Source organism: Mustela erminea, chromosome 1, assembly GCF_009829155.1.
Source record: "Mustela erminea isolate mMusErm1 chromosome 1, mMusErm1.Pri, whole genome shotgun sequence".
NCBI lineage: Eukaryota > Metazoa > Chordata > Mammalia > Carnivora > Mustelidae > Mustela > Mustela erminea.
This window is the reverse complement of record NC_045614.1, coordinates 120,244,983-120,271,987: the sequence shown is the minus strand read 5'-3', so window position 1 is coordinate 120,271,987 and position 27,005 is coordinate 120,244,983. Positions and strand designations below refer to the sequence as shown.

Here is a 27,005-nt window from a genome sequence, read left to right as displayed (position 1 = left end):
GGAACAGAGATGAAAACAATGTTCATAAAATTTTGAACTTCAAACGGCAATTACTTTATAATTTTTAACTGCCTGAAAGGTTTTTACAATATACCAGCCTTAGCAGCATTATCATCTAAACGAGTGACCAAATTCTGACCTGAAAAACCCTATTCACCTTTGGTCTGCCAGACAGCCCAAGTAAACCTAGAAAACAGTGCAGAAAACACCTTTTGTCTAATAATTATGTTAAGTGATAAAGTGCCTCACAAGTGTCTCCAATTAACTAACTGAACAAAAAATAAAATGACACGAAAAAATGATTAGAGTAAATTAAACAATTATTTAATTTTAATATGCAATAAAATAATTATGCTTGTGATATCCTTCTTTGTTAATGAGCATATATTCCCTATGCATAATAATTTTTTGTTGTTGTTGTTAACTGGTAATTCTTTTCCCAATGACAGAAACACTTAAAAAGTGTTAAGTTCTCTACACTGAAAGAAATCAAGCTTCTACCAGTAAATAATAGAAAGACGCTGGTGTCTCAAAAAATTGGTTGTTGTCTAACTGCAATTACCTAAATAACATTAATTACCTGGTCTGAGTAAATACTTCAGGGTCTAATAAACTGAATATTGAATCTAATAAACTGAATACTATGTTTTTAAGTTCATACATCAGCTGAGATTCTACTATTTATTTATTTATTTATTACTTACAAGAATGCTATGGTTCTTACCTGGCAGACTTAAACTCCAAAGATCTAAGAACCGATAAACCTATCTCCACAACCAAGGTCTGTCACAAACCTACTCTTTTTAAGAATGTAATCTGTTATCTTTTAAAGGCTAAAAATATACAATGAAACATTCAGTGAAAAAAAACTTGAAAAAAAAAAAAACTTGTTTTTTAAAGCCTGTTTTATGCAAACTACCTAAAGTGATTATAAAACAACTTGGCATACAGGCAATTCCATTAATTATTCATTTGAGCATTTCACCTTGGCAATATACTGCCTAGTAAGTTATTCAGAATCACTAATAAAATTCTCTCTGGTTGGCAGAAACAAAGGCAAAAATAAAGCAGTCTTGATGGCAATGAAATTTGTTCTTGGTTAGTCTTAAAATGGTTGTGATATCTATGTATCTTTGAGATTAAAAAAAAATCTGTGGAACAAACTTTTTCTTTAAAATGAAATTATTTTTTATTTTAATTTAGGTATTTTGATTTATAATCCTAATGAGCTGATTAAAATAACCTTACACTTAATGGCAAACAACAGAAATCAGGATGGATATGCAAAGCATATTTAGGGTTCTATTTTAAGCATGAGCCGTTTCCAGAAATTTTTTCCATCTACCTAACCACCCCCATGACTTTTTTCAGAGAGACTTAAACACTTAGCTTATTTACTGACAAAAATACTACAAATAATAAAATTCTGTAAGCCATATTATTTTTAGCCAGTATTATACAGATGTAAAAACCAGCTCCTGCAAAAATTCAGGACTGAACTACTGACTTGGGTAAATTTCTCCTCTAGGAAGGGTTGGCACCAAGATCAGCAGGAGCTAAAGGAGAATTTGAAATTTAAATAACTAGTTGGTACATCACATGAAGCCCACTAGATTGTTCCTAACTAAATTTCTATTTGTAGAACATCAACACATTTGTAATTCTTTCCACCACTTATGTAAGTCATCACATGGTATAATCTGCTCAAAGACCAAAATACCTCATTCAGTTATCAATAATATAGAATTCTTGGAACACTATAAATGGCTAGAGCTGGGCACAACATAGCAGCACAAATGCTTTGAAAAAGTTATAATATCTAGAAATGGTAATTCTTTTTATTACTGCAATACAAATGGAGAGGAAAAAAAAAACAAAAGGCTAAAAATAAGTCCAACTCAGACTATTTTGGTTACTAAGAAAACATGAAGCCTTTATAACATCATGCAATTTCATATAACTTTTCATTTTCTAAAATATATTTAGTAACTGCTTAGTTTGGTTGGAAATTCTTGTTTCAGGACTGGGGAAGAAAAAAGCTACCAATAAGAAAGAAACTGAGTTGATCAAATGAATGGCTAAAAATCTCACATCTCATTATTACAATTTGTAATTAATAATTTGTAATTATTAATATTGTTTTACTTTTCTCTCATTCTCACCTACTTAAAATTTATTCTGAAAAATCTAGCCTATCAGAACAGATTTCCTAAGGGTATATAAGGATAAGAAATGAATTAGTATTTTATAAATGTTATACTTAATATTGGGTATTATATTTTAATGGCACTATACCTATCTTTCCAAGTGTTATAAAGAACCACAAAATTCTGGAACAATGATCATTTGCCTTTTAACCAAACAACTCATTAACATACTATGACCACATTCCTAAAATACAGGTTTTTAAAAACAAATTCTAAATAATACATGATAATAAAAATAATTTCAAAAACCCAAATTCTAATTTAACCTGGCTAACAATTCTAGCATAAAAATTATGCAGCATTCTTCTTTTGATAAATGAATACAACATACTTAGAAAAAATGCACCCTAAGCCAAAATTCATAAATGACAACTGGTCAATTTAAAAAATGGAAAGAGATTCTAATACTTTTCTCTAATACTATTTTCAAAAACTTGTTCAAAATAAGCAACCCAAGGGATTCCATCTCCCATTAATCATACTTGACTCTAAGCATACTCTAATTATGTATGTATCGATCCCCTCAGAATTTATGTATTATAAATGATCTTAATGAGCTTTTGCTGTATCACTTTGAAGGAATCAAATTATTTGTGTGGGTATTGTCTTCTCACTTTTATTGTTCATTTTCATTTCTGTATCTTTCTGTATCCTAAGAAGTTCAGAGCTCAGTTTACAGGCACAAAAATGACAGTCATAAACTTAATTTTTAGTATTTTCAAATAAAAAATATCAATTTTCATTAGATTACTAACAACCTATTAACAAATAGGAAACTGATTAAGAAAAATACTACCTACTATTATTTTTATAATTTTATTGTGAAAAATTTTATACACGCAGAAAACACTTAAAAAACTGTACAGAAGTATTCACACGGCCACCACTAGGATTCAGAATTAACATTTCCTTTTGTCTTACCATTCCCTCAATTGATCTAACTACTGAAGCATTTCAAAGTAAGTTGCAGATCCTTATACTTTCCCTATATAAACTTCAGCTTCTCTTAACTATTTACAGTAAAGCACTTAATACAGTGTTTGTTTCAAAGGAAAAGTTTACATAATATACAATGGATAGATATTAGGTTTACCATTCAAAGATATTCTCGAGTAACCCATATCCCTAACAGGACACAGGGTATTACCATCACCCTAGAAAGTTCTCATATGCCCATTCCTGCTTAAACCCTGTCTCTAACACCCATGCATCCTTTTTTCTTAGCCCTGCCAACTACTTTTTTAAAAAACATTAATTTTGCCTGCCCCACCCTAACACACAATAGGTAAATTTGCCTGTTTTTAGGACATGATAGAAATGGTATTATCATTATGCCCTAATTTTACATAAGGTTATGTTTACTCAGCATTCTGTTTCAGGAATTACTCCCAAGTTGCTGCCAGTATCAAGACTCTGTTCCTCTCTATTGCTCAGCAGTGTTGGGTTGTATGTACACAGCAGTTTATCTATTTTCTTGTTGACAGACATCTGAAATGTTTCCAGTGTAGGGGTCAGCCACATATTTGGCACCGTTTCTATACAGAATCTGGTATTCCATCATTGTGGTTCTTTCTTTTGCAGGATTTCCTCTCTCTTCCTCCTGCTGGACTCCCATCACTCTACAGCTGCTGTGGTATTTCTGAATTTGATACGATTCCTCAAGCCAGTAGTAAAGACAGCAAACAAGCCAGGAGAAGCCTGCCTGAAGCAAAACACCAGCAAGATGAGTGAAACTCACCCAAGGGCCATTCCTTCTTCTTTTGTTGTTGTTGTTGTTGTTAAAGGAACTGCTTCAAGTCCAGTTCCTACTTTTGTTTGCTCTACAGGGTCCACATGTTTTTATCACATACCATCCAGAGGCTGTATTCACAATCAGTGGGAGGATTTGTCCAGGAGGAGCCACTACTTCATTTTTAAAATTATAACTCCCTATTTTTCCACTTCAGAAAAACTATTCTTTCTTTTACTCAAGGGCTTGACTAATCTAGTCCCTTTCGATCCAGAGTCAAACTAAACCAAGAAAAGGTTTCTGGGAGTGGGAGATGTTGAGAGCTGGAGGAGGGAATACTGTGATTCTGTCCATGAACCAATGCAAGTTCCAAAGGCAACCCAAGACATGTATGTAGAACACACCCAAAGAAGCTAAGGTTTTGAGACCCTTGACATAAGCCACTCTTCAGATCCCACACTAACCCTGAGTGGTACATGCAAGGAGTAGGCCCATAGCAGCACAGCAAAGCCTCTGAACACTGAACTAGCATTGGAGGCTGACACTGCCATGCTACACACAAGGAGAGCTAACCACGCGGATCACCTGCTTTACTTAAAAAACAAAACCCGCAACATTCATAAGATACAATCCAAAATTATTTAACATACACAGGATCAGGAAAATCTGACCAATTCACAAAAAAAAAAAAAAAAAAAAAAAGACCAGAATGCGACACCAATCTTGAGATTATTCAGATGTGAGAATTAGCAAACAAAAATGTTAAGGCAGCTATTTTAATCCATCCTCCACAAGGTAAAAGTATATTAACAGAAAAGACAGAAGCTCTCAGAAGTATAAAAAGAACCAAATGGAAACTTTACAAGTGGGAAAAATCTAGGGAAAAAAATGATTTGACAAGTACAAGCACAAAGAACACGAACACTGAAGAACTGATTTCCCAAGAAAGAAAATAACACGAACAGATAAGAAAAATATCTAATTTTAATAAAAGAAGAATTTCCCCAAAATTTGCATCTTTAGCACCAAACAGTAAACAAAACACAAAACCTAGACTAAAATGTTTTAAGTCTCATTATTCTATCTTCTCCTGAGATCCTGTGCAAGCTCTCATGATTCACCTCTGAAAAACATTCTGATTCTCTATGATTTGTAGGATACAGAATTTTAAAGAATGCCGGACCACCTGAAGTTCATCTGGTTCAAGTGTTGGTTCTGTAACTATAACAAATGATGAAATGGCATCAATTCTCTGAGCTCTAATTCCTTCTTTGTAAAATTTGGACCTACTTAGTAAGGACGACTTACTTAGCTTTATAATGCAGACCTGCTGTTAGAGAAGGCAGGTAGTTAGGCCCTAACAGGATACCTGGAGGTCAGCAGCGAGGGAGTCACAGCCAGCTGTGGGGAACATCAGAGGCCTGCCTGGCCACACTCCACATGAAACCTGATCAAACCAGACAGGCCCACAATGGCAGATGCCACCACGGGGAAAGAAACCACTGACCCAATGACGAAGAAAATTCACAAAACCCTCATCCCCACTCCAAGTTCTAACCCATAGTTAACAACCTTCAATAAAAGACAGAAACCCAACCCCACCCCACACCCGCCCCTGCCCTGGCCCCAGGGCATGCAGCCCACATGCTCCAGCTTCCTCCCATCCCAACTCTCAAATCTCGGGAGCTGAGTTACTTTCACTTTAACAGACTTTCTTGTTTGTGTCATTCACCCCCTGTGTTGTGTTTCTGTCACTGAATTCTTTCCTGTGACAAGACCAAGAACCTTTGGTGACGGCACCTTAGGAACACAGGCTGGGTCTCCCCCTCCCCCTCCGCCCCCGTTCACCTGGCAACACCACGATCTAATTCTAGGAATGCTCTAAAGGTCATTCCTGTTTCCCCAGGCCTTAGCATCAGCCAAGTTCTCCACTGCTCTGATTACTTGTTTCTGGCAGATAAGGAGAACCCACAGGTCAGGAAGCTATGACTAGCAAAGTCTAGGGCAACACTGTCAACACACATACAATGTAAGCCAATGCAAACTACATTATATAATCCTAAATTTCTAGTAGTCACATGAAAAGGATAAAGAGAAACAGGGGGCAATTATTCTAAGAATATATTTTACTTAACCCAGTATACAACCCAATAAAATACATATTATATATATGTATACATATATATATATTTAACCCAAACGGAATTTCTTATAATATTTCAAAATCAAGATTATACCTTGTCTTCGAAATCTAGCATGTATTTTATATTTACAGCACACCTCAGCTATGACTAGTCATATTTCAAGTATTCAATACCACACATCGCTAGTGGCTACACTATATACTGCAGGTCCAGATATGGAGGTGGAAGGACAAGGGGAAAGGGACACATTGGCAAACAAGGGCCATGGTGTCTGGATGAGTCACAGAACACACACGCGCACACACACAACTACAGACTGATGGTGATAAAAAGGATAGTCCTACATGGCAAGAAGATCAGAGAAAGTTTGTTTTTTGAAACAGATTTACATCTCTACGAGGAGTAGAGCCCACTTTAAGGGGGGGAAAAAAAGATATATAAATGACTTCCATTTCAAACTACCTGAATTTAAAGTATTTCTTTTTATGAAAGCTACTGTCTACTTCATCCTATACACAACTGTGGGGAAGAAATATCATGTAGGGAATATATTAAAAGGCATTATAAAACAAAATACTTCTCAATTAAATGGTTTTAAAGATTTAGGGAAGGAAATATACATCAAAAGTAGACAATATTAACATCAAAGGTTTTATTGTGACTTAGTTTCTGAAATTTCGGCCAAAATATCAAATCCCTGCTTTGAATGAAAGCAACAAAAAGTCTTAAGTAAATTTACAAATACCGAAACCTCTCTATATTTTTAAAACAGATATAATTTCTTTTGTTTTGGACAGTATAACGATTTTATTCCTTAACTGTTTCTCACGCAAAAAAAAAAAAAAAAAAAAAAAAAAAAAAAAAAAAAAAAAGGTGATCTTTGTGAGAACCTAGGCTCCCACCCTAGTTTCATCTTGCCACAGTTTCAATCTTCTCAGAATTGCAGATATACTCAGGAAAAGGACTGTGGAAACAAGACCTGGTTCAGAGTGGACTTTACGATTTATTATCTATGTGATTGTGAACAGGAATAATGGATTCCTCATCTATAAAACAGAGGTATTAACAATCTCGCAAGGTTACAGAGAGATTTAAGCAAGATGTTTACTAACACAGAACATTCACTACACCTTCCATTTCTGGTCTGACTTTTATGTACTTTATCATTTATCAAAAAACTTTAAATGAATCAAAATGTTTTTCAGTGTGTCCTACACATTTAAATTATTTCTGTGTAATGTGTTCTAAATTCGCAAACCCTTATGCTCCTAAGTCATTTTTTAAAAGTATCAGACTATAGGGGCGCCTGGGTGGTCAGTCTGGTAAGTGTCTGACTCCTGTTTCTGACTCAGGTCAGGACCTCAGGGTCATGAGTTCAAGCCCTCACCACTGGGCTCTGCACGGGGCTCCACACTGTCGGTGGAGTCTATTTAAGAGTCCCTCTCTTCTGCAGTCTCCTCTGCCTCTTCTCCACACTCTCTCACTCTTAAAGTATCAGATTATAATGAACTCAAAATGATCCCATTAAACATCTGAATAAAAATAAACATCAAATCAGACTGTCTTTTATATAATATAGTGATATAAGAACTTTAGCATCTTTTTCTTTTTTAAAAAAAGATCTTCCTCTCAGGAGGAAAACAGCAATCAGAGGGAAGAAGAGAAAATAGTCAACGAGAAGGATCTCTATTCCAATGAACCAAGGGAAAACAATCCAAAGATATGACTGAAAGCATAAAAAGGGCCAACAAGGAGAAGAGAACAAACAGTACACCTATTAAAACCAAAAATTCCTGTCTTTTACATACCAAACTTTACTAAATTAATTTCTTTTGGGAGCAAAAAATTAAAAATTAAGAAACAACAACAATAACAACAAAATGCATTACTATGCACTAGAAGGATACTTGGATTGATGAAAGAAAGGAGCAGTGGAAATAAAAAGAGACTCCTAACGGTTTCAATACACCCAAGAAACTTGCAATAGCCTGTAGGCTTCAAATTTTATGGCTATCTTGCTAATATGAAAGCATGTGGCCCAACCGTGAATATGTTAGAACCTAGTAAGACTGAATTTAACATAGTCTGGGTAGTTTGAGAAGTTGGAAATACTTAGAAATAAGGCCAGAAAACAATCAGAAATAGGACACTTTTTGTTTTAATGTTATTCCATCAACCACCCATCCTTCTACCTCTATGTGGGTTTTAAATTCTTGTTCTCACTCTATTCTGAGTCCCCTGAGGTAAGAAAAGATCTAGGTTTTGTTTCTGACTGCATGGTGCCTATTTAAGAATCTATGAAACTGACACCAAAATTATGTGAAGCATGAAGATAAATTTTTAAATAACAAAAACAACCCACCATAACAAGTTCTACTACAACATTTAATATAAGACTTAAATCCACTTTCTTTGACTTTCAGATGATAGATAACCACAATCTTTCAGGTCCCATTTTAGTTATAGAAGCCTCAACATTATGTAACATCATCCAATGGTAAAAATACAGGAGATCAATAAAATATAACTCCAACATGTATATGCTCTCCTTTTCTGAGTTTATCTTTTTTTGTTGTTTTTAATAGAAGCTAAACTAGACATTCTCAAAGAGACAACTGCTCAGACATATACAAAGGCATAAGTAAGCCCTTCTGAAAGAAATTGAGCCTGTGCGTATTTTCAGCTTCATCCATTAAGGGGGGAAAAATACCCTAGAGACTAAAGAGTTTTTCAAGATATCCATTTTACTACTGATTTGAAAATTAGTTCTCCAGGGGCATAAATTCTCAATCAAAAGAAAATACTTCACACAATGCCATCTATATGGTAATGCCATTCGTTCTTCACATTTAATAACACCACTTCAAAATTACAGGATAGTGAGATGATAAATAACGACAATAAACTTCTCTGCAACAAAAAGAACAAATGAATTTACAGATAATATGATTAAAAAGTAGAAAGCAAAAGAGGGGCGCCTGGGGGACTCAGTTGGTTAAGCATCTGCCTTTGGCTCAGGTCATGATCCCAGGGTCCTGGGATCGAGTCCCACACTGGGCTCCCTGCTCAGTGGGGAGTCTGCTTCTCCCTCTGCCTACTGCTTCCCCCTGCTTGTACACTCTCTCTCACAAGTAAATAAACAAAATCTTTTAAATACAGAAAATTTTTTTTTTAAAAAAAGTAGATAGTAAAAGGGAACAGAGATCACTGCTTCTTAGGAGCTACTTGGGAGGGTCACAACTCTTTGGGGCCTTATCTTCAATCTAGCAAGCCACAGCTTTTATCAGTTCTCAAGTTCTGGTTTTATCAGATAATCAAGTTCTGGGTGAAGAGATGTTAACAAAACACACTAGAGCAACGTGAGAACAAGAAGAATGATCTACTGATTCACACTGAGAAACACAACTGCAGCCCGGAGTATTCACTAACGCACACGTGCTGGTGGCACCCGGTCCACATCTCATCACTCAATTTCCTTAGGAACTAAGCAGGTTCTTTCCACAACACCTGAGGGTCAGCTCTGGCCACAGGTTAGGTCAGGCAGGAGTCGCCAAGGAGCTGACGCCCTCCCCACCCCACAGCATAACTCCACCAATAGGGAATGAGAGTTTATAGACAAACAACTACAGCTTCATTGGCCCTGGAGTGCAACAACTCAGAGGCATTGTTCTAATCCATCTCCCAAGGTACAGGATGTAAGCCCCAAAAGTCCACAACAGTAACCTACTCTTTAAGGCAGCTGTCCTGGCCTCTTTGTCGCTTACTTTCCCACCACTCCCCACTCCCACAGGAACTTTCTGGGTTCACTTTTCAAGTAAAACAGTTCTTTCAAGGGTCTCATTCCACTGAAATCAAATCTAAGACAATTGGTCAGCATGGTTATTTTTTCTTAGTAGAAAATCTTACTGTTAAGCCAAATTAATTTTAAGAAGTTGTGGGATAACTATTAAAATCAAAAAAAGAGAAAATAGGAGATCTAAAGAACTGGTCAAAAAAAAGACATTTTTTTGAAAATAAGGATCTATCTTTTGAGGAGTTCAAAGTAGAAGATACACAAACAGCTGTAAAACATATAAATTGATGCAAATTAGAACTACAGTGACATACCATTTCTCATCTATCAGATTAAATACACACAGACACACACACACACACCCAGAAAGTTCTGACTATACACTGTTTGCAAGTGTGTAAAAAGGCAACCTCACACACTGCTGGAAGGAATTTAAGATGCCATAATGTCTAAGGGAATTTGGCAAATTGCCTTAAAAAATGCATATTTATGATCACACCTAAAACTCCCATTCTTGAAACAGATATGGTACATCCATGTAAAAGACGATCACACAACCATGAAAAGGAATGAGGACTGACTCCATACAGTGCTATAAGATGATCTCCAATATGAGTATATACGTAGGTTTGCTAATTTTTTGAAACTAGCAATTACAGATAAAAATCGGTTACCTAGAAGGGGAGTAAGAAAATAAAAATGTACCTTATTTTGAAGTAGCATAAATGTTTTATATAATTACAAAACAAAACTATCAAAATATTTAAATTCTAAATACTAAAAATAAAATGAAATAAAAGGACCTTACTATAAAACATGAAATATTAAATTTCATATTTCAAATATTTATTTCATAGAATGAAATAAATGAACCTGACTATATAATAAGATGGCAGAAAAACTGTGGATTTTTCTTCCAAGTGGACTTACTTCAAGTACTATAAAAGTAATACTTTGACTGTAAACTTCAGTGGGACACAGGCCAAAATTCAGGAATCGTATTAGTGCTACTGGTTTAAATATAGGAATACATATTAAGATAAAAATCAGTATTATATATGACAGTTCTATATGCATTTTATATATTTTAACTCACAGGTTTCACTTATATAGTCTGTATTTTATACTTTAATAATATATGCTATTTTCTATTACATTTATATTTAATAATACATAATATTATAAATATATAGAAGAAACAAGTTTATGTAAAAGTCAACTTAAAAAGGCTCCTTGGCCAAGACCATTTGAGCATCACAGTAAGAATAAACACTGCAATGCAATACACATATAAAATATTTTAATCCACAGGCCCAATGATACTTTAAAAAAAAAAAAAAAGTCCTCATTGGTCTGCTTTCCCAAGACTCCTAGTAGGAAACAACTCAATAATTTGAAAAGTGGTAAATAAAGGAAAGAGTCAAGTATTTCGTATGCCTTTCCTGTGCAAACTGTGCCACAGAGTAATCAACTATCTGATGAGGAAAGTTTCTCTCTACAGAGATATTACAGGTCATAAATAATGCCTCGATATAATTAGGATATCAACATCTTGCATGTTGTCATTGAAATAAGAAATCTGAACTGTGAGCAACAGTGACCTAGTATCACAGAGACAACTAAATACGTACATCTTCATGGAGTACTTAAGGACCTTCTTATGAAATATTCTGTCACCCTGACACCACAAAATAAAGAAAAACCTGAATTAGATTAAGCTCTTAAATATGACTGCTGATTTGCAAAAAAGCACAAGGGAAAGAGAGGCTTTTTACTATAGGGATGCAATTAACAAAACACAAAATGAGGCACTTCACATGGTAAATAAATTAAAAGGGAAAAAATGCAGTAAGTAGAAGAGGAAGATGTACATACCAACCAAATATAATTATATGGATTTTGTTGTGATTCTGTAGAAACAACTATTTATGAACAAATGAGGAAAACAAACTAAATGGCTATTTAGTAACATTAAGAAATTATTGGATATGATCTCATATCCATTAGAATGTTCACTGTCCAGAAAGAAAGGAAGGAGGGAAGGAAGAAAGAAAGAAAGAAAAGGAACACCACCGAAAGCAGTAAGTGTTGGAAAGAATGTAGAGAAAAGAAAAATCAGAACTCTTGTGTACTTTTGGTGGGCATGGAAAATGGTACAGCCACTCTGGAAAACTGTTTGGAGGTCCCCATATGATCCAAGAGTTTCATTTCTGGGTATATACCCAAAAGAAGTAAAAGAATCTTGAAGAGATATATGCACACACATGTTCACTGCAGCATTATTCACAAAAGCCAAAGACGGAAGCAACCTAAATGTTCAATAACGAATGAATAAAGAAAATATGGTATATGTATATAATGGAATATTCAGCCTTTAAAGAGAAGGAAATCCTGTCACATGCTGCATGCTACAAAACTCATGATCCTAGAGGATATTATGCTAAGTAAGCCAGTCACAAAAGACAAATACTGTGATTCCACTTATACTGTATAAAATAGTTAACATCAAACTCAAAACCAAAAATTAAATAAAATGGTTGTTGCCACCTACTGCCAAGAAGGGGAAATGGGAGGGTTTTGTTCAATGGGTATCAGTTTTGTAAGATGAAAAAATTCTAAAGAATTGCTGTACAATGAGAATATAGTTAACACTACACTTAAGTATACTAACTGCACACTTAAAAATACTTAAGATAACAACTTTTGTTTTTTACTACAATTTTTCCAAAGTACATTTGAATCCCTTTTCAAATAAAAAATAAATTATAGTCAATTTTTAAAGTGTGAAAATGGTATTGTGGTATATATTTTTAAGTGGTCCGTATCTTACATAGATACATATTAAAATATTTATGAATGAAATGTGTTACATGTATTGGCTCCAAAACAACTGGGGGGGGGGGGGGTAGGGGTGAAAAGAGACATGGAACAATGGGGTTAAAGATGAAACAAACCTGGTGATTACTGCAGCTGGGTGAGAGTTCATTATGCTATTCTGTCTTCTTCAGTGTATATTTGAAAATGCGCTCAATAAAAAGTTAAAATACTAATACACACTTGTTGGCCAATGGCTTCTATTAATCAATGAGATATTTACTGAAAAGAGTATGCAACATTTATTTAGGAAAGTAGCTGTAAATCATAAAGAAGTAAGGTGCAATTAGAGTTAAAATAGCTTGTGCCTAGGCAAGTGAAGAGTAAGCAAAAAAGAGTTATTATGAATCCTCCATCCTTATTTGTATCACAAACAAAGTTGAGGTTGGGGGTGGTAGACAGAAGTTATACATTCCCACAAACATTGCTTGATGGCATTTTCAGGGGAAAAAAATATAGGATACTATGTAGCACATGTTTCACTAAAAACCTGGGCAACTCTCAGGTTCATGAGAAAACTACCACCAAGAATCAATACCTATAAATGTATTTGCACATCATGCAAATGTGTACAAATGGCTGTGGTGTCCTCAGACCACAAGCAAGTTTTTTTTTGTAATCTTGGCCTTCTTCATCTCTAATGCTGACACTAATTTAGAACCAACATAAATGAACATAAATGTCTGTGATCATGACTTAAAAATTATTTCAGGACTTTTCAACAAAATTGGCAAAGGAGTTGGAAATAATCTGATTTGAAATACAGTCTAAGAGCTGTTCCAGAAAACATCACAATGTATAGTTTCTGTGAGGTGAACACTGAAAAATTCACTTGAAGATAAGCACTAAGAAGAGAGCGCCCCGGGGAGCCTGGGTGGCTCAGTGGGTTAAGCCTCTGCCTTTTGGCTCAGGTCATGATCTCAGGGTCCTGGGATGGAGCCCCACCTCAGTCTCTCTGCTCAGCCAGGAGTCAGCTTCCTAACCCCCCCCACCCGCCTGTCTGTCTACCTACTTGTGATCTCTAATAAATTAAAAAAAAGTCTTTAAAAAAAAAAAAAGAGCCCCCTGCACACAGCACTAGAACCTCAGATACCCAATAGGCCTGCTTAATGGATTCTCAAGGGGGACATGCCATAAATTGTTAAGGCTCCAACAATCAAGAAAACCAATAGATTTCAAATGTGAACTTCAAACATAAAGCCAAGGGCAGGTAATACAAACAATGGCGCTGATTTACCCCAGAGCTGCTTCTTGCATGAGAAACTGTAATGCTCCAAAGGAAACACCAGATTTAACATTGGTTACTGAGTCACCCAAGCACCTTAAAGAACCCAGCAAGTGTCTGATAAATTAACGAAGAACCACAGATCCTTCATGCTAGGTAAGGCCGTACAAAAAAATTCTTATTTTCTTCAACATCTGCTATTAACTGCTGAGAGAGAGAGAGGCAACAGGGAGAGGAAATCTTCCTTTTAAGAACATACTAACAAGTTCATCTTTAAAATGAATCACTTCCTAGGAATATGTCCACAGATAACTCATCTCATTCACTTATCCTGGTTCTAGTTAATTTTTAGCAGCTTTTATTTCAGACTGATGCATCTACTATTTCCCACCAAATTCTATGAACCTTTATCAGTTTCTATAGCTACCTGATTTAATGTTTACAATAAAAGTCCGATTAAGTAAAATAATTTAAAATTTTAATAATGTACTATAGAAAATATTTTGAAATAGATCATTAATTCTAAAAAACCCAGAAAGTAAAAATTCATTCTTCTACATTTACTGAACTCTAAAATACATACCAATACCATTTAGATAAGGAATTACTTTTTGTATGGGAGAATCATTCTGATTTTACTTACCAGTAATGACATCACTTAGTCTACAGTGAGAATAATCTTTAAAAATCCAGCCCGATTTTATCATCTAATTTTATAAGTTTCTGCCAAAATCCCAGACATACACAGAAAAGAAAGCAAATCTCAACTCCTACAGAATGGCTTTTCTGCTGTGTAATATAGTTCACAGATTTTTATTACACAGAGAAAGGTTTCTAAAATGATGTTTTTAAATAGTAACAACGGCTCTCCTGAAAATCATTCACTCACTAAAAACAGGTAGACCTTTAGCCATTTAACTGCCCATTATTTCTAAATATTAAGATAAATACAACACGCACAAAGACTATTTTGTAAGATGATTGACAAAACACAAAGAGCTATTACTGATGCTATAACCTCAACATGAAAATTCTATTCACAAAATATAGCCCACTTGTTAAAACTATATCATTGCTATATAATACTTTTCATCCTGGCAACCACAGGCAAGAGGCTAGAAAATCTACGGATAATGGAAATCTCCAAACTAAGGGTTCACCCTTTTCTTTTTTAATTAAATAATAAAAATTACTTTAAGTAATTACACACATTTTTAAACCATTTCTTTACTCCAGAACATAGATGTATTTTGTCAAACTGTGAGAAACTTTAAAAATTCTTAATAGATGCTGACAAATAAGAGAATAATAAAAAGACTAATTAAAATACTAGCATTTGGAGTGGGAGGGATTCTTACCATTGGCAGTGCATTGATGTGGGGATGTGCAATTGAATATCCGGTACCGCCAATCACAAGTTTCTGATGCTGAGAAAAAGGAGAGTAAAATATTCAGTGTGCCCTAAAACAAGTTCAGCTTAAGAAATTTCACATACCAAATATTCATGTATCAAATTCTATTTATGTCTGTAAGGTCCCCATCACCAGTGATTATCCTTCTCTCCCTCCACAATTGTTATCAGGAGCAACAGCAGCAACTTTTGAGTATTATGTGGCAGGCCCAGAATCTTTACAACATTCCTAGAAGGCTGACACAATGAACAACATGAGAGTGGAAGAGATGAAACTGCACAAAGTGCAATTTTGTACACTTCACCCTGATTCAACTTAACTTGTGCAAATATTACTGCAACAGGGCCCAGGACAGTGTGTTCATAATCTATGATCATGAGTCATGAAGACTGGTATCGACGGTCTTCTACATATTCTGTTTAATAAAGACAAACGCATGGTTGGTTTCAAGTTCAGTCTCTTCAAAGTGTACGTTTGACAGACTTGACGCAGTCCCCTGTATTGCTAAGCCACAGCCTTCTGTGTCAAAATACAAGCTGTTGTTCGCATACCCTGCCTAAGTGGCAGCTCTCAGGTGGAACACGGACCACGGCAGACGCCACCATATGCTGGGCCCGAGCACAGCTTCATGCGAGAGGGCAAGCGGATTGTCACAGAAAGGACAGACAGCAGGAGCTTTACCACCAGTACCTCACTAGTGAATTAAGTCAGCAAACACTACAAAGATAACTAACCAAATACACGGAATAAATGGAGAAAGAATTTAATCCCTTGACATCTGCTCCTCTCTGATCTGATCTTTCATTGACTAGAACTCTCATTTCTGCTCGCTGCCAACTCCATGGCCATACTGAACTAGTGCAGTGCTACTACAGAACTTCCAGGAAGTTATAATTTTAGGAATTAAAATAATATTTATTAAACATGGCACAAACACACTGAAATTATAGATAGCTACGTGAACACACAATATCCCACCAGTCACCGGTGCTTCAGAACACTGCAGTGAGCACCAGGGTGTTTTGGCATGAGGCGCTGGAGAACTAGTCGGCAGACCCTTTCTAACACCCCCAGAGAGACATCATGATGGAGTCCAAACAAAAACTCAATTAGAGCTACCACTAGGCTCTGTCTACCTCTGGGTTATCTGTTATAAATACCAGTTGTTTTATCATAAAGATTTCATGAATTTTTGAGTTATAAGCTATATATGGCTACTTGTTATCTAAAAACTGGCAGGCTACAACATATCAGAGAAAAGTTTTGCATACATCCGTTCTATTTATTTATAAATAATTAACATGTGCTCCTAAATTACATACATCTTAAAACACAGAAAACGAAAGTTAAAAAGAAAAGATGTGTGCTCATATGTCAAATATCCTTCTTGATAATCTCTTATGATTTTAACCATCTTCTAAAATGATTAGATCGTGGCAGGTGAAAAGCTCATTCTAGTAGTTTAAAGTATCAGTGCTATCATTACATTGTTTCCTATTTACATTTCTTATATTCAGGTTTTTACGTATAAATCTTTAAGTTATTAGTCTGTTTTGGGAGGTCTGGTAGAAACTAGATAAGATAAGCCATAAATCAACATGATCAAACATAAGTAAACTTATAGAAGTAAGCTCAGACACATGGCAATTCCCAGAAAAGGGGTGAAGAAGGGCTGGCAGTGTCCCTGCTACTCAGTGGAGCTCCCACTCTTCCCCCTTACACAGGACTTTCTGATGTCAGACTGAATAAAAGGTACAAATCTGAACCTCTGTGTTAAATATTAATAACATTTAATTTTTTTAATTTAAAAATACAAAAAGAGACTAATAGAGCCCTGTACTCCAAAGGATACTTATTTTCATTACGAGGGTGTATATACATACCACACAGAAACTCACACCAATCTATCTACCTTTGGAAAATCCTAAACTAGGCCATTCCAGTTGCTAGTCTTTCTTGTTCCTCCTCTGCTTGATTCTCTTAGTTTTCTCTTACTTTTCCGTGATTAAGGAGTCTTTCTGTCATCACTCTTGCAGAGGTCTCTAATTATCTTTTCTCTACTTTTATTTCCTTCATTGATTCATTTAGCTTTTCCTTTCAGACTATACCCCCTTAAGGGAGAGGGTCATAACAGCAATTTAATAAACATTTAAGTAGTTAAATAAATATCTGATTCTAAGATTTGAAGGGTAAATAAATTGGTGGAAAACAATATGTCAACAGGTACACCCATTTGCACACACAACACAATCTGAAAAACGGAGGAATTTCCTTTTTAAAAAAAACCTTATTTCTTTATTCCACAGAAAGACTGATTTTGTGAGTAGGAGGAGAGAGAGAACGAGAGAATCTCCAGCAGACTCCCTACTGGGCATGGAGCTGGACATGAGGCTCAACCTCAAGACCAAGATCATGACCTGAGCTGAAACCAAGAGTCAGACACTTAACCAACTGAGCCTCCCAGGTGCCCCAAAACAGAGGGATTTCAAAAATATAGATATATGATATAATATGATCTGATATTTCCTGGGCCATATTTTGGTTTCTACATATTTGGTTTCTACATTTTGGTTTTCCTAGTCAACTCATTTAGCCAAGCCCTGGCCATTTTGTGCATTTATAAAGCATATCACACAATTCTTCAGCTTGTAAAATGAATTGTTTGAATTTTAAAAGATAGAATTATATATCCTACAAAAAGATTACAAAAATATAAGGTGTTTTTAAGATAATCTGACAGAATATATATTGAAACTATTTGTACTAAAGTAATTCAAGTCGTCCCAAAAAACCAAAATGTGTATCCATTACACTTGCCTTTATAATCACACTTACCGCACATCTCCTACTCTTCACCATAGAATGTCACCAATCTCTCCGTTTTCTGCCACTTTGGCTGCCATGACGTAACTCATTCATAGCAGAAATTACCTTCTACTATCATTCTGGCCACAAACCTAGTCCATCTCTTTTGAGGCTCAGCCCAAATCTGCTTTCTCCCTTGATTATTTACCCCACTACCCACTGAGACACATATGTGCCTCCTTTATTACACCTGTGTAGTGCCATATACTCTTATTGTGCCTCCCCTACCAGACCTCTTGAGACCAGGGACTTAACTTGTTCACCCTGCTGTACCACAAAAGACCTAAGAATAGTGAACAGAAAATACACAGTTCTTAAGATCCATAAGTTGACTAAGTATTGTATTATTAGTAATATAACATAGGAATAGATATGCATGTATTTGAAAATAAAACACAACAGAAACTATTACAGCACAAATTAATTATATTGGTAAGGGACAACTTACAGTGGATTTTTGTTTTAAAAATGTTTAGGAAAGCCTGGCTATTACCAGTAATTTTAGTACCACTTCTAGGAAGTAGCAAATAAAGGCTGATATTTAGCCATTAAAAGAAAACTCAAAGAGCATGTGACCAGTCACATTATAAAATTAGTGTTAAGATCAGCAACTACTTTGTGTACTACATAAACTAAACCCATTTGCTTTACTTCTTGTAATGCAATAAATGTGTGTAGGCTTTGGTTCTGTATCCAAATACAAAGCTTTGCTTTTACAATCTATACTTCAGGACATTTTACCTGAAGTAGATGGCAGTATTAATTTCAGAATAGAATTTCAGCACAGAAATAGACACTCAGCAGACATCTAAAATCTACCCCCTACACATAATTAGGAGAATTTTTTTTTTAAGATGCAAAAATCTTTTTAAAACAGCACAACAGTATATTCTGACTAATCTTCAAAATTATTACGCTTGAGGGGTGCCTGGGTGGCTCAGTGGGTTAAAGCCTCTGCCTTCGGCTCAGGTCATGATCCCAGCGTCCTGGGATGGAGCTCCGTATCAGGCTCTGTGCTCAGCAAGGAGCCTGCTTCCTTCTCTCTCTCTCTGCCTGCCTCTCTGCCTACTTGGGATCTCTGTCACATAAATAAATAAAATCATAAAAAAAAATTATTACGCTTGAGAAGTTAATGGATTATGGGTTCTTTCCCCAAGGAAAGGTACAAGCAAAACAAAAATGTGCTTATAATTTAGTGTAGCAACATAATCTAATCTAGAACCTAGTAGCCAGAAACAAATTCAAGAAACTGTACCTCGTATCCTTAACAAATAGAAATTACAAGTGAATTTAAATTTGTGGAGAATTTGGGGAATCATTCCAGGAATTAAGAGAAAAATGTAAGAATCCTAACATAATTAATCTGCTAAGAAAATGTTTATTAAATGAATTTCTTGGCAAAAGAAATGTCACAGATAAAGCCCAAATTAAATTGCTTAGCACATGACTGAAAACACAACAAAAAGTAATTACCTGCAACTGGAACAATAAAAATATATATATATATTTGTAAAACAAAAACTTTCAACTGTATCTTCTCAATTCCACTAATCCGTTTCACTAAAGACTTTATTAGCTGTTTTCCTCCATATGGCAATTTCTAGTAACATACTAAGCATTCATTCATCAAGGCCGCTAAGCATCTGGATGCCTGCACTCTCCTCTCCCCATTTTTATCTCCCACCCAATCACGTACACTGATAATATTCTGGGAATCCAGATGATGAAGCTAGTGGAAAGGGGGAAAGAGCCGTAACAGAAGAATATCTTAAGGAAACCAACCCTGAGGTCAGAGTGAAAGGCAGAATGGTACAGATCAAACAGCTCTGCCATCACTGGCTATGATTTTCCACTTCCTTTTGTTATTTAGGTGACTCAGGAAAAATGGAATCAAAAGCTATATATTATGATCCCATTTTCCTAAAAATTAGATATACTCAATACCACAAAATCATATCAAAAACAACTTAAACATGCACTAGTGTCTAATCGTCCTATTATTACTTAAGTCAGTTGGGTTAGTTTCATTGGTTGCATCATATGCAGCTGAATTCTGTATTAAATTTACATTTAAAAAAATTACTGTGCAAGAATAAGACAGCTATTGGAGCACCTGGATGGCTCAGTGGGTTAAACCGCTGCCTTCGGCTCAGGTCATGATCTCAGGGTCCTGGGATCCAGTCCCGCATCGGAGCCTGCTTCCCTCTCTCTCTCTGCCTGCCTCTCTGTCTACTGTGATCTCTCTCTGTCAAATAAATAAATAAAATCTTTAAAAAAAAAAAAAAAAGAATAAGATAGCTATCAAGTACCTTGAAATCTGCCTGTCAGAGAGTAAGCAATCCAGTTAAAGACAATAAAAACACAAATTCAATTAGAGAAAGCCACAAAGTTTTTAAAATTAAAGTTTAGTTTGGGCAGTTTCAAGTGTTAATGAAAGTCCAATTTATTTTTCAGGCACAACATCTACCCATCAAAAGCTTCCAGTTCACTAACTTTCAAAATGTGAAGAGAATGTGAACATGTGAAAAGGCTTAGATTCAAACTTGAGTTGTGATACTAGAAGGGTGATATAAAACATACGGATAAATACGCACTATTGTTAGTTGCTTTAAAAAGTGAACATATCAACAAAGAAACTATAATTTCCTTTTCCAAAAAAAACTGCTACTAAATTAATTGTGCAACTTTTAATTTATGATGCCTTCAAAACATGACAGACCTGACACTGTTTTCTTCTTAACACAAAGCTGATAACAGCTCAACTTTTTATTTTTTAAGTTTCAGAGAAAGAAACAAGTAGAGGGGTGACAAAAGGCAATAGGAATAGTTCAGGATCTAAGAAGTAACAGAATGCATAAGAAAAATCAAACTTTGCCTGTGACCACATATGAAGGTAGGTAAGTACCTCAGCACCTGCCGAGTTAGAAGAAAAAACTGATACAATTCCTACATCTTATTCGGTTTCTCACTCTTCCCAAAGATTGAATATTTGATTCAAGATACCAAGAAAATTTGAAGAGCTAAATTAGGACAACACAAAAATCATTCTGCTGAACAATACATTCCCAGCAGAAATGAAACAGTTCTGCCAGGGATGTTGGGTCTTTGATTAACAGAAAGATTGTTCCAGAATCTAACATAATTGTGACACAGCAGGTCCCTCACTCAGATATAACTGGCCTAGAGTAAAATTTGCACATCAGGTACATGAAAAGCTCCCCAGGTGATCCTAGTTGGGGTTAAAAATCACTGGACTGGGAGCCTGGGTAGCTCAGTGGGTTAAGTCTCTGCTCAGGTCAGGATTCTCAAGGCCCTGGGATCAAGGTTCCCATCGGGCTCTCTGCTCAGCAGGGAGCCTACTTCTCCCCCTCTCTGCCTACCTGTGATGTCTGTCAAAAAATAAATAAAATCTTAAAAAAAAAAAAAACACTGGACTTTGTGGCAAGAAAGGGAAGAATGGGGTTTTACTAGTCAGAGTCTAGTAATATATGGGCGGGATGAGGAGGTGGGGTGGAATGGGGGGATCAGGTCTTTCAAATATTAGCACTGCAAAGTGACAACTCCTCAGAACTAGGGTGGGAACCATAAGAAACAAAAGATAAATTCAACCTCTCTCCCTAAAAATGAATTAGGAAAGAAAGGACAATAGTGAAGACATCTTAGAAAGAGACCCAGAAAAAAGACTACAAGACAGAGAAGTTATCATTTTAAAAGCACAAAAGAGCAATGCTGATACTTAAATTTAGATAAAGAGTTTCCCAAGTGAGACTTATGTGACAGTACTGTAAGTAGTAGGTAGGAATTATAGAAAGTTATTTTTTTTTCTGCTCAATATGAAGGAAAACTGTCATACAAATCAACTGAAATGTTCGAACAAAACCTATATATATCACTCAGCACGAACGTTACTACAGTGCCACATGGTAAGGGGTCATACATGTGCCCTGTCCAATTCCTTCCCACTAGGCTTTCAAGTGTATTATTAGGCCCATCAGTAGCTTCTGTAGCCACCTCTGTGCAAGTTAGACTCCAGGAGGACAAATTAAGAAAGGGGGGGGGGGCTGTACTACAGTAGAGGGGGTTAAAGAGCTGTGCTGTGGAGCCACACAGATTGGGCTGGACTTCCAGGCTCAGAAACGCAGCATACTAGCCCATCAAAGGCAAGTTACTTAACCTCCTGGTACCTCAGTTTTCACATATGGAAAATAAATTGTTTTAAGAGTTGAATAACTTAATATTTGTAAAGTGCTAAACAGTGCCTGTTTTAAGATTCACATGCAATCATTTTTTAAATAATATATATAAGTAAAGGGGTGCCTGGGTGGCTCAGTGTAGATTAAGCCTCTGCCTTCAGCTCAGGTCATGATCCCAGGGTCATGGGATCAAGACCTACATCAGGCTTTCTGCTCAGCAGGGAGCCTGCTTCCCGCCCGCCAGCCCCCCCCGCCGCCTCTCTGCCTACTTGTCATCTGTCAAATAAATAAATAAAATCTTAAACACACACACACACACACACACACACACACACACACACTCTTAAGAGGAGCCCCTCCCTCTGAAATGACATAGTGCCACACCAGAGAAACATCGTAGCTGACACTGGTGGCCCAAATGTGAGCACCCACTTGCTCTCTTGGCTGCACACTTCTATGCGGGGTACAAACTGCCCATTTATATTCTGCTGTGCTATGTACTACTGTGACTGGAGAGTCCTGTTAATACATTAGATCTTTCATGAGTTCATTTATAAAAGCATTACTCCTCAAAAAAAAAAGAAAGAAAAGAAACAAACAAACAAACAAACAACAAACAAACAAACATTGATAAAACATTTAGGTTAGAACAGATCTGGAGTGTGACCAAACACGGCAGTTGTCCTGTGTGACCACACAGTGACAATGAGCACACATTACTAGTGTGGTAACACCCAGTGACGAAATGAATACACCTGACCCCTGTCTCAGTGAAACGGAGCCTCTCAATCACACCTGAAAACTTAATCTTCAGCTTCCACTTTGTAATAGAAAAGGATAAACTTAACTTTTGTTTTTTTAATTAAAAACATGCCAGCAGATAATTACTTAAATGAAAGCTGTCATTGCGAGGTGGCTGGGTGGCTCAGTCAGTTAAGCATCTGACTCTAGGCTGTGGGCTCAGCGCATGATCTCAGGGCCATACGACAGAGCTCCACGTGGGCTCCCGTTGGGCTTGGAGCCTGCTGGAGATTCTCTCTCCTCTCCATCTGCCCCTCCCCCCTTCTCTCTCCCCCGCCCAAATAAATAAATAAAATAAAATTGTCATTCTGAAGTCTTTTGAGCACAGAGAAAATAAATGTATGTCCATTATATTAAACTAGATATTAGGTTGAGAATTTTTAAATGTTGTTATTTCTATTTACTACTGAAGGATGTAAAAGTCAGTCTTATTTGTCTTCACTAGAAGTATTTCCTTAGATTTTCACATTAAAAAAACATAGAAACTGGCTGCTCTGAGCTTGTATTTCAAAGACTGTTACAATCTAGACAGTACCAATAAGTGTTTTGCCTTCAGTAAATCAAAACAAGCTCATTTAATTACAATGTTTCTATCAAAAAAAAAAAAGTATCAGGAATACCATCCTTAAAGAAATCAGGGCTGGCTATCCTTTCTCTTAATGTAATTTACTCTAAACATATGACAAATGATGTATTTATAATTCTAAAATATGTTAAAATGTTATCTGATGTTGGTTTGCCAAACTGGTTTCCATTTAACTGTTTTTACCAAATTTAAAATGAAACATTTAAACAAGCAAATACAAGCCATGTTGTCTGCCTGATCCACTCAGGACACACAAATACAGAGAAAGGGATACAGATACACACACACACACACACCCTCTAGGGGTCATGAAAAGAAAGAAGACCACTTAAGTAATTTCAATTTATTTATTTCAATACAGAAGACAACTCTCCTCTCACTGTCCACCACTCAAGTTAAAATAAAGTACAGACTGCAACTAAATGAATACTGCAACTGCTTAATCTAACTTTTTAGCCCTTCCTCAGCAATGGTCTAGAGGCTGGCAAACCTGGCCAGAAAGTTAAGTATTTTTGGTTTAGCAAGCCACATCGTCTCTGTCACAACTACTCAACTCCGCTATTATAATGCAAAAGCAGCCACAGAGGATACATGAAGGAATGGGTATTACTTTTTCCAGTGAAACTATTCATACACATAACACGCAGAGGGCAACAAGCAATATACTATGTTGGCTACTGAAATAATTCCGAAAACTGTCCAAAAGTCTACCGATCCAGGATGAAGCATAAATCTACTAGGTTAAATGACCTAAGATATAAAAAAAAAAAAAAAAATCACACTAACAGACGAAGTAAAAAACAGATTATTCAAGCATTCTCTGCTCAAACCATATAACCATTCTATGGGAAAGAAATTTTCTAAAGCATTCAAATATCTATGTGACACCATACAGGAACAATGAAGTTCAATTAAAAAAAGTATTAAAACTTGAGTAGTTGTCTGTGATCAATCTTCAGACACTTAAAGGACAGCAGAAGTAAAACGGAAAGAACAGCTACTCTTTCTATTTAAGAGTTCAGTTCTTTCATATCATACTCATATAACCATAAGCGTGCCTTCATCTGTAAAATGAGGCTGTTGTATAAAAGTACACAGATAGTGTATTTGATATCCTGACCAGTATGAACAGAGTTCAGTTTATCATAAAACAATGACAACTATGATTTAAAAATAAAAGTGCACCAACCCTATCAAGTCCCTAAAGATGTTTTCACAAATACTACTAATAAATACCAGCTAATTATAAATGCTTCGTTTAAAAGGACATGAAAGGGTTATGAATACTACAGTATTGAAAGAAAAAATTCAGGTTCTAAGCAAAAACAAACAAACAAACAAAAAAACCCGTGTATGACTTACCATGAGATCATAAAAATGGGAATAATCTTAAAAAAGCAAACAAAGAAAGAGAACAATGAAGTCACAGAGTAACAGACTAATCCTGGAAATAAACCCTCTTCACTAGAGCAAATGGAAGCAGGAAAACATGTTGGCCGTAAGTTTTGCCCAAACCAGCTGATGTTCATCAAGGAGTAGGTGAGAAGAAATGAGAGCTATTATGCATATTTATAAATTAAGAGAAAATGAGCTTGTTATTTTAGTATTTTGACATACTTTAGTGACAACTGGACACCAAAAATCACTTCTGTAATGTGAACTACAATGTTATTGCAAAGATTTTTTTACATTTTTTAACAACTCTGTCATAATATAATTAATACGGGAAAGAAACAAACTGTATATTTGTAATTATTTTTTAAATCAACTTCATAAAACTACCTGTAGACAGAACTGCATTTATTTATTTTTTTTTAAGATTTTATTTATTTATTTGATGGACAGAGATCACAAGTAGGCAGAGAGGCAGGTAGAGAGAGAGGGGAAGGGAAGCAGGTTCCCTATTGAGCAGAGAGCCCGACTCGGCACTCGATCCCAGGATCCTGGGATCATGACCTGAGTGGAAGGCAGAGGTTTTAGCCCACTGAGCCATCCAGGTGCCCTAGACAGAACTGCATTTAAAACAAAATGTTGATTTTCTTATCTTTCCCCAGTTCTTTAACATGGAAGCAACTAAAGATTCCATCAACAAACGACCTACATACTAGAAATGAACTCTCTCCATTAGTGACGCTTTAGTTACTCAAGAAAACAATCAAAAAGCCAAAGTCTTCATCAGGAGATTAGAAAGCAACGTAACTTAAAGCCTATGTTTTATCTCTCAGCCAAGTTTGATGGCACAACTGTCACTGTTGATGTTGCTTTTACTGACTGTTAAAGAGTTATCCCGCTATCGACCATAGAACCATAGTGGGAAGAAAGAGGAAATGAGAGGGGAAGAAAAGTTTTATCAACCTTTCTACTAGACTGTTAATTTTTAAAGTTAGCCCTTCACTAACAACAGAACAAAACTTACTAGAATACATCAATAAATAATGATCTTTGCCCTAGCAGAATTTGAATTCCAGCATAATTTAGAATTAAGTGTTATGTAGAAGTTGACAAGCTATGAAAAAAGAACAAGTCCAAGTAGAGTAAGGGATTCAGGAGTTTTTCATGAGGAGGAGGAGGTGGTGCCCCCAGGTAGCAGGAGTAAGTAGGATGCTCAGAACCAGTCTGCATATCAAGTGAGAGCTGTGAGATGCTCAAGAAGCTATGGTACGTTCTACATTCTGCATGCAGGCAGTCATGTGTGAAGATGTGTCTTACCTTACTGTTGTCATATTACTGTCATTTTCCTGTTTGTTGGAAGCCATACCTGAAACATCTATATTTACCAAATAAGTCATTTACGTTTCAATTACTCTTAATTTCTTCTCTGAACTGTCCATTCTTGCCTCAACCTCCTGTATATAACAGAGCTATAATTTTAGGATAAATATCAGGCATCATAAACAACAGGTTTATCTAAATACTTAGCATTATAGGGGTGCCTGGCTGGCCCAGTCAGTAGACCATGAGACTCCTGATCCTGGGGTCATGGGTCTGAGCCCTATGTTGCGCATGGAGATTACTTGAAAAAAAAATTGTTAAATAAAAATAAAAAAATTAAAAATAAATCTTTAGCACTATAATAATATGGTGGTCATCATAAATGCTCTCAAATGAGAAAGAAGATATGCTAAATTTAAAAAAACTTTTGTAGGGACACCTAGGTGGTTCAGTTGGTTAAGTGT

The 27,005-nt window shown here is 35.9% G+C and overlaps 1 protein-coding gene across 7 annotated transcripts in view; it reads right to left on the bottom strand.

The window, feature by feature from the left end:
• Window positions 1–27,005, bottom strand: part of TBL1XR1 (TBL1X receptor 1) — a 170,051-nt gene that overhangs the window by 67,571 nt on the left and 75,475 nt on the right. For 5 of the 7 annotated variants that reach the window (XM_032340550.1, XM_032340560.1, XM_032340542.1 and 2 more), the window contains one exon: window positions 15,331–15,399. The exons of the other annotated variants lie outside the window; for them this stretch is intronic. The gene's annotated coding sequence lies outside the window, so the exon portion shown is untranslated. The remainder of the gene's footprint in view (window positions 1–15,330; window positions 15,400–27,005) is intronic. 7 annotated transcript variants of the gene reach the window in all.